Source organism: Narcine bancroftii, chromosome 1 (genome assembly GCF_036971445.1).
Source record: "Narcine bancroftii isolate sNarBan1 chromosome 1, sNarBan1.hap1, whole genome shotgun sequence".
Lineage (NCBI taxonomy): Eukaryota > Metazoa > Chordata > Chondrichthyes > Torpediniformes > Narcinidae > Narcine > Narcine bancroftii.
The window spans coordinates 225,212,454-225,221,606 of record NC_091469.1 but is presented as its reverse complement, the minus strand read 5'-3'; the positions used below and the strand labels follow the sequence as shown (position 1 = coordinate 225,221,606).

At 41.5% G+C, this 9,153-nt stretch overlaps 1 non-coding gene across 1 annotated transcript; it reads left to right on the top strand.

Moving 5' to 3' along the window:
- Window positions 1-2,410: 2,410 nt before the first annotated feature.
- On the top strand, window positions 2,411-2,516 carry LOC138752118 (U6 spliceosomal RNA). Its single transcript, XR_011350391.1, has one exon. It is a non-coding gene; the product is annotated as a U6 spliceosomal RNA (small nuclear RNA).
- Window positions 2,517-9,153: the final 6,637 nt, after the last annotated feature.

Below are 9,153 nucleotides of genomic sequence, written 5' to 3'. Positions count from 1 at the left end.
GAAGCAGAGGGAGAGAATGAAAATGAGAGATGGATTAACATCATGGTTAGAAACAGGGGAGACAACAAGTACAATGCGGAGGGTCAGAGACCGTGATGGATGGAGAGACATGACTGCCCACGCCGAATGCAAGGCACCTGATGCAGGCATGCATTGCACATAATCATTTTTATACTGGCATCCATAGTTCATCAATACATGAAAAATCTCTAGTCTATGCTTAACAATGCGTTCATTTGGTGGAAAGATCATTCTTCTCCACCAAATTGTGAACAAAGGGTATTTTCAGCAGCTTTAGATCAGAATATCTCCTGGAATTTCATCCAGAAGCCCAAAGAAACCTTTAAATCTTTGAAATGGCAAGCTGAGAGAATTGCAAGGTATATGTGCACAGCTTAATAATAGTTGCTTCATTTGTAATGGAATTTTATTTTGTTCATAAGATGGCCATTCAGTTTTCAGAGAGAATGTTTAACAGAGTAACAACAGAAATTGTGGAAATATCTTCACTTTTATGTTCAATATTTATTGGCTTTTCATCATGTATGTAGTTCTTCCTGTTCTTTCTTAAAGACACACCATGACAAAATGAAAATTGTAACCAAGATGCAGATGTAACCCTCCATCGATTCCGTACTACTGGCTCTGTTATATCCCAGAATAGCTGAGTTTTATATCGTTCAAGTTTATTATCACTATTTTGTACATCTACAGCACGACGAAACAACATCTCTCCAGACCATTGTGCACATACAATACACAGCACATAATGATTACACAAATAATCAAAATAAATATATATAAATATTTGGGATGATTTGCATGGTTGCAGAAGACTGTTCATCAATTTCACAGCCTGTGGGAAGAAGCCATTCTCCAATCAGGCAGTCCTGCTTTTGATGCTCCTGTACCTCCTTCTTGATGGTAGTAGGTTAAAGATACTGTGCGTTGGATGGAAAGGGTCTTCTGAAATTCCTTGAGCCCTGTTTAGACAATGCTTTAGTAAATGTTCTCAATAGAGAAAAGGTAGACCCCAGTGATCCTCTCAGCAGTTTTAATGATCCTCTGTATCGAGTTCTGGTGTAATGCTCTGCAACTACCATACCACACAATGGTGGAGCCAGACAGGACACGCTCAATTGTGCTCCTGCATAAAGCTGTCAAGATGGGGGGGGGGGGGGGGTCAGTAACCTTGCCCTCCTCATCTTCCTTAGGAAGTGCAATGAACAATGAGTAGGTGTTGTGAGATCAGGATAGGTTGTCCTTTATATGCACACCAAGGAACTTCATGGTCTCCTCTCTCTCCATGATGGAACCATTGATGCGTAGCTGAGAATGGTTGATCTTCATCCTCCTGAAGTCCACAATCATCTTTGTCTTGCCCACGTTGAGACTCAGGTTGTTGATCTCGCACCAAGTCTTCCCACCTCCTCTCTGTAATGGGTCTCATCATTGTTGTCGATGAGGCCCAACTACAGATGTAGCATCAGCAAATTTGTTAGAAATAGAGCAGTGCAGATGTAAGTCAGCAGCACCAACAGTAGCGGCTAAGCACACATCCCCAAGGTGCACTAGTGCTCAGTGTGATGGGGCTTGAGGTTTTACTGCCATCCTGGACAGACTGTGACCTTTCCATCAAGAAATACAAAGAGAAAGCATTAGATTAAAAAAAGTGATCCAAAATATTCACAAAAGTGCCTGCCATTTTTCCGAAGTACATTTAATGCATGTGAACTTTTGGTTTGGACTGAATTCCCTTTCTTAAAATGTTCGGCCTCAATTTGCCATCATGTGCAGTAATACTATTGAACCTTTGTTTCATGTATAAGATAGAGCAAGGCACTAAGGTATTTCTTGCAACGAGAACATTTTTGTATAAAGTACTAAAAGTCATGTGGAAGATTTTTTTCAATGTTAAAAGTCAGCAATAAAAATATAAAGTTTTAAGAATAATTTAAATTTTTTTCAAGGTTCCAAAGGGCTTCCATTATGTTAAAGAATTTTGTTATTCTTCACAATTTTCTTGACATAATAATAGACAAAGATTTTGTTAAAACCTAAAATGACAGAGCATGAAAATAGTTTATTCTCAAATGATGCCAGAAAAAGCTTCATCTCAATGTCTTATCAGTTCACTAGATTTTACACTGATAGGAATTTAATTCACATCCATTGTCATGTTAATTCATTGCATTATGTGAGATGGTGCCGCTTTCTTGGCCAGTGAAATGGTACACAACTCAACTGGGATCACTGTGCCAATGCGATTCAAATTGCATGGTATCTACCCACAGAGCCATATAAATGCACATAATTGTTACCCTTGCCTTAAGGAGGATTTAGGTGATAAAAGAAAGTTGAGCAGAAATATATTAATGATGCAGCTGAGAATTTTTAATTTTACATCTCTGTGTAGCTTTGGCAGCACACATACTAAAACTGGAACGATACAGAGAAGATTAGCATGGCCCCCACGCAAGGATGACACACAATTTCGAGAAGCTTTCCATATTTTTTTAAATATAAAAAAAAGATTAAAAAAAACTATGTATTGCAATGGCAGCTTTATCAAGACAGTATTTCTGAATGGTAACATAATGGTTCATCTGCCCCGCCATCTCTGTAAGATGGTAAAATACGTTACTGTTTTTCTTTACGGCATGTTTCAACTTTGATTAAAGTCTCTTAATGGTCTTTCTCCTGAGCAACATTTCCATTACCCCTTTTTCCACTTCCCCATTGCCTGATTGGTGCTTTCTGAAGAAAGCCTAAGACTTTCTTTAATCAGTCATTTAAAAGAAACACATCACTTAAATGACTTAGAAACCTTGACAAAAATTGGTCTGCAATGTGATATTGTTATCTGCTAATTTGTTAAATTAGTGAGGTGCAATATTGTTGCTTTTATTGATTATGGAACATTGATGAGTCGGAATTTGGTGTCAGTCTGTGTCTCACTGACGACAATTTAAAATTATGAAAGATTGAATAAAAAAATGAAAAATAGAATGATATTGAAATATGATGACAGGTGGTACAGTGGCATGGATTAATACTGCTCGACTCCAGCAATCCATGTTCTTTGCTGATCTTTCCCATTCTGTGTGAAGTTTCCTTTCTTTTTAATATATTCTTATCAGTTTGGAAGAGAGAATTATTACATGCTATATATAGAACAAACAATAATCGTAAATCTTATTACAATCAAATACAGAACATGAATCATAAGGCAAATTATACATTATATTGTATACAATAATCATATATCATAGAAATTTATTTGGAAAAACGGGTTCATTTTCTGTTATTGAAATAAATTCCTGGTAAGATAACTAAATTAAGTAATCTCTTCTAAATATAAAGAAAAAAAGGGAAAGAAAAAAAAGAAATGAAAAAAAAAAACAGAAGTTAAAAAAAGGTAATAAAGAAAGAAAAAAGAAAAGAAAAGGGAAGACCAGCCCCTCCCCAACACAGTCATCAGCAAAAAATAAGTAAAGAATTGAGTTTCTGCCTCCACAAGTAACCCCCAGACCTGTGTAATCAAGTTATGATAATTGTCCATAAATGGGCCCCATATTTTGTCAAATTCAATCATAGTTTCTTCAATATTATATCTAATGTGTTAAGTTTCCACATCTTCTTTGATTGCATCAGTTTCTCCAGGTCGCCCAATTCACACCCATCCTCCAACAACCCAAGGGCAGAGGTACTGTAAAATGCCACAAGAGTAGGTGGATGACTGGAGGATCAGGTGAGAGTTGATGGACATCTGATAGTGGATCGGTTACAGGGAAACAAGGTGATGGGACTGATAGGAACGCCCTGAAAAAAATGACATAGACTCGGAAAATGTCCCGTTTTGTGGGAAGATTCACCAGCAGAGTGATTAGGCAAGAACATGACCGATAGAATGTGGAAAAACATAGAAAAGAGGGTTATTTGTTAAATGGTGTGAGATTGGGTACAGTTGGAAGGTACCTGTCTGTTTCCACACACCACCCAGGATCAACATGCAGATGCATCACACAATTAAAAGGGCAAATAGAATGTTAGTCACATTTTGCTGCAAGAGAATTTTAATATAGAAGTAGGAAAGTCTTAATGCAAATTGGATTGGACCTAGGCGAGACTTGATATTGTATTGTGTGCAGTCTTTGTTGCCTTACCAAAGTCAGGATGTACTTTCCATAAAGGAAATGCAGAAACACTCACTAGAATGGTTCTAGGTTTACCATACAAGGAGAGATTAAGTAGACCAAAAAAGGTGAGAGATGTGATACATTATTCCTTATCGTCAGAGGACTCTAGGATTGGGGGCACAGTTTCAGAAGAAAGGCCAGTGTGCTTTAAATTGAGATGAGGTAAACTTTCTTCACATAGAGAATGTTGAACTTTTGGAATTCTTTACCTTGGAGAGGAGTGGAGGTTAGTTCTGGTTTTCACTCAGAATAAAGATGAATATATTTCTGAGCTTCAAATGAATCAAGAGCTATATACCTCTTGCTGTAAAATGGGCCTGAGCTAGATCATTAGCCTTGATCTTAATGGACACGCTTAAAGGGGAAGATAACTTACTCCTGCTCCAATTTCCGTATTTATGTTCTTAACTGTAATTGCAGTACACAATTGCTGGACCCCAGGCATCAGTGTGCTGTCAGAGAACAGCTGTCCAAGTTGAGGACTTCAGTTTCCACAGGCGAATCACAAAATTTGACATCTTTTATACCACGTAATGCTGAGTAGATTTATACCCAATATATTTCAGCCCAAGTGGATAACCTTTGCAAGTAACTCTTCCAAAGTGACATTATCTTCAGACAATAGGAAGAGGCGCAGCAGTATCATTTGGATAATTCTGCGAGAAGGCGGATGTAGGGAAATTGGTTCTCACCTAGTCCTCATAAACTCGACATGCTGGATTTTCCACTTGGTGCTTTCACAACCACATTCTTCAGTTTGAAGTGGGAACTAATGCTGCAGGCAGCCAAATGAGGACTTCCTTTGCTGTTCTGCTGATGGGGTGGAAGTTCCTCAGAACAGTACTATAAACTGTGACAAAAGTTATATTTACGATAAGCAAGATGAACATTTTCCACTGAAAACAAACTGCTGGAAAAACTCAGCAGATTGAGCAGCATCTGTGAGGAGAAGGAATTGTTTATGATTTGCATTGAAGCCCTGCTTCAGGACTGACTTCACATTTCAAACAACATTTATGTTAAAATATACTTTTAAAGCCGTGTAACGGCCCATGCCTTGGGCCGGCACCGGAAATGGCCGACCAAAGCAGTGACTGGCAAAGCATCATGCGGGCTGAAAGGCCCATTTCCATAGGCTGCCGGCAGAGCGGTGAAACTGGCCAATCACCACCGATGTATCACAGGGGGGGGTCAATCGGGATCTGGGCATCCAAGGTAACAAATTGGCAGCCGGCCCACTCAAGCTATGCCCCGGTGATGATGCGGCCGAGCTGACTATAAAAGGCAGAGCTGAAACTGAATAAACTCATTGTTGAATACGGTCTACTGGTGTGTGTCTTTCTTCTCTTGTGGATTCGAGCTACAGACTTAGGGCTATAACTGACAGCTATAACCTAGCTGGAGCCATAGAAACCTCGCTACAATGGCACTTATATATGTGCCACTTTAAAAGCAAATAAAAAATTTCACAGAAAAATTGTATGTTATGGCAATCAGAAGTTAAAGCTCAAAAGAAAAAGGATTATAATGTTGCCGAACAGTGAGCCTGAGGACTGTGAATATTTCAGCAAAGGAGAAGCAAGACACTGTGAAATACAAGAGGAGTCTAACAAATAACAGTTTGTTATTTATTTTCAATTCAATATTTTCTGTAAATATGTAAAAAGGAAAAGTTAACTTTGGTTCCTTACTAACTGAGAGAGGAGAAATTATATTGGGGATTAATACAATATTAAAAATGATACTGAGATATAACAACATATTGTATGTTTGACTTTGCAAAAGAAGAGGTATAAAACCTATATAAATAGTGGAAGATTACACGTCAAGACCTCAAATGGTTTTATTTTAAAATCCTGTGACTACAGGATCTGGGCTAAGTTGGTGTCGCCAATGTTGGGCAGCAAACATGAATGGTTGCAGACTCTGTGGACTGGGTGCAGGACACCAGAGAATGGGGAGACCACCCCCCCCTCCACCCCATTTGAGAAACAGAGAGATGACATATGGGACAGTGACCATGGTGGCAAACCAGTGAGGGGCTCTGAGGCTGAAGAGCTCACAAGCTGTTGGGGGCTTGAGGCAAGGAACCCACATAGGCTGTGGGCTACTGGAGACTGGTTCAAGACTGGCTAAAGGGGTACCAAGTAGCAGAACCAAGATGCGAGAGTGGGGTATAGAGGGCGCTGAGGGCTTCCTAATCGAGTTGGAGATTTGTATCTGGAGCCTATGTTGCCAGAAGTTTTGACTGAAGCCTCTATGGCTGTGGAGGTTGTGGGAGCGCTGGAGGCAAATCCGTGGACACTTAGTAATTCTGGGGGAACTCTCTTTTGTTTTTCTTTCTCTGACTGTAAGGGGCACCGGGAAATTTCTGCTAATGACGAATATTTGTTTGCCTTATGGTAGTCAAAAGAAAATTGAGTGTAATATTATATTTTCTGTTGTATTACATGACAATAAAAGAATATTGCATTGAAAATAAAAAATTGCAGTAGTTTAAAATAATGTTGGGGTAATTAATGTGACTAAAAGAGAATAAATCTCCATGCTTTCCTGATCTGAATCTAAACTTGTGGCTATGGCAGTAGTGGGTGTCTGAATGTCATTTCCAAGCTCCCAGATATTTGACAATGGTTCCCACAGCTTGGGAAGATAACAAGATGCAGTGAACTGGGATTCACTGGGAGAGTGCTGTATTGATGACTGGCCCCACCTCCTGGCTCCACCCCTATTTACCGCTTAAACCCAGAACCCCTCTGAAGCCTACTTTTGAACCCTACCCATTGTTGAAAGCTAATAAAAGCATTCGTTCTCCCTCCAGTTGAGTATGTGCTTTTATCTACGCTACAATTTTATTAGCTTTCTAAACAAGGATGGAGGCATTACTCAAGCCCAGTAGGCTGATAATAGATCCCCAGTCCCCCACGCGGCTGAGGAGTTCACATATTGGCTAGATTGCTTCCAGGCCTACCTGAACATGACCAGCAGAGTCTTCCACACAGATGAACTCTGGAAGTCTGTAGGAATGAAGGGGTACGCAGTCATCAGAGACAGCCCGACATACAAAGCCATCATTGAGGCAGTGAAGGCCCGCCAAGTGAAGGCCCCGAACGAGGTCCTAGCGAGCAATGTCACCAACGGCCCCAAGAGTCGATCAACGACTACCTGCTGGATCTGAGGATGCTTGCTAAGAAGTGCAGGTATAAAGCGGCTTCGAGCTGTGTCTGAGAAGATAAGCAGATCCGGGACACTCTGGTTGCAGGAGTCCGCTCGAGGTAAGTGAGGCAGCGACTACTCGTGTTGAGAAAGAAGGACCTCACTAGTCATGTCAAGCTGGCCAAATCACTGGAACAGGCCAGTCTCGAGAACAATAAGACCAGTGAACTAGTGCTCTCGGGTGAGCACCTCCAAGGACCAGCTGCTCCTGCTATGATGGCCCCCACTCTAACACCTGCCGCTTCACGAGCCTAAGAGTGCTTTTTCTGCTGTAAGGGACAGCAACCCTGAGCCCATTGCCCCACTAAAGATTCAACGTGCTCCACCTGCAGAAAGAAGGGTCATTGGGTGAGGGTCTGCTACACGAAGGAAGGTTCGGGGAAGTCCATGGCCTGTACCGTTCTTGCATCTAATTCCAGCCACAAGCCGACTGCTCCAACAGACCTCATCAGCTCTGTAACTCTATGGTAACGGTGAAGGTAAATGGACATTCTACCAAGTGCCTAATTGACACGGTCTCCATGGAAAGTTTTATAGACTCACGGACTGTACAAAAATATAACTTAAAAATGTATGCTTTTAATTATTGAATCTTCCTCACAACTCAGTCCCATTTGGCATGTGTAGAAAATCATTGTATCGTTCGAAGGGGGAAATTTTGTAAATTTCATCAGTTTATTTTGGATGAATTGTGTGCTCTGGTACTGTTGGGTCTGGACTTCCTGTGTCACCTTAGAAGTGTGACCTTGGAGTTTTCTGGTCCCCTTCCCCCGGTAACATTTTGGAACGGAGGGCACTCAAAACCAGGACCACTTGCAGTCTCTCAATGCTGAACCTCGACGCCCCCCCCCCACTCTGTTCCCAAACCTGTTCACCATCTGAAAGCCCATCATCACTAAGAGCAGGAGGTACAGTTCGGCAGACAGGGAGTTTATAAAGTCAGAGACCCAGCGCCTGCTGGAGGAGGAGATCATCAAACCCAGCACCAGCCCGTGGAGAGCGCAAGTGGTGGTAGTAAAGGGGGAAAACAAGTCCAGGTTAGTGATTGACTATAGCCAAACAATTAACAGATACACACTCCTGGACGCATACCCCCTCCCTCACATTTTAGAATGGTGAATGATATCGCGCAGTATTGGGTCTATTCGAAGATCAACCAGCTGCCAATCCATTCCGAGGACCACCCATACACACCACTTGAGGCTAACAATCGACTCTATCAGTTCCAGAGGGTCTCTTTTGGCATTACCAATGGGGTTTCTATCACCAGCTTCAGATGGACAGAATGGTGAACAAGTATGGTTGAAGGCTACCTTCCCCTTCCTCGATAATGTCACCATCTGTGGTCACACCATGACGCCAATCTTCAGATCTTTCTCCACACGGCGAAAGCCCTGAATCTCACATAATTCCGACAAGTGTGTATTCAGGACTACACGACTAGCTATCCATGGCTATGTGGTGGAGAATGGTGTCATTGGCTCTGATCCCAATAGGATTAGCCCCCTGTTAGAGCTCTCCCTCCCTGAGACGACAAAGACTTTGAGGAGATGCCTGGGTTTTTTCTCATATTACGCCCAATGTGTCCCTCAATACGCTGACAAGGTTCATCCCCTCTTAAAGGCCACCACTTTCCCCCTCTTGGCTGAAACCCAGACGGCTTTCAATTACCTCCGAAATCACATTGCGAAAGCCGCCATGCATGTGGTGGATGAGAATGCACCTTTCCAAGTGGAAA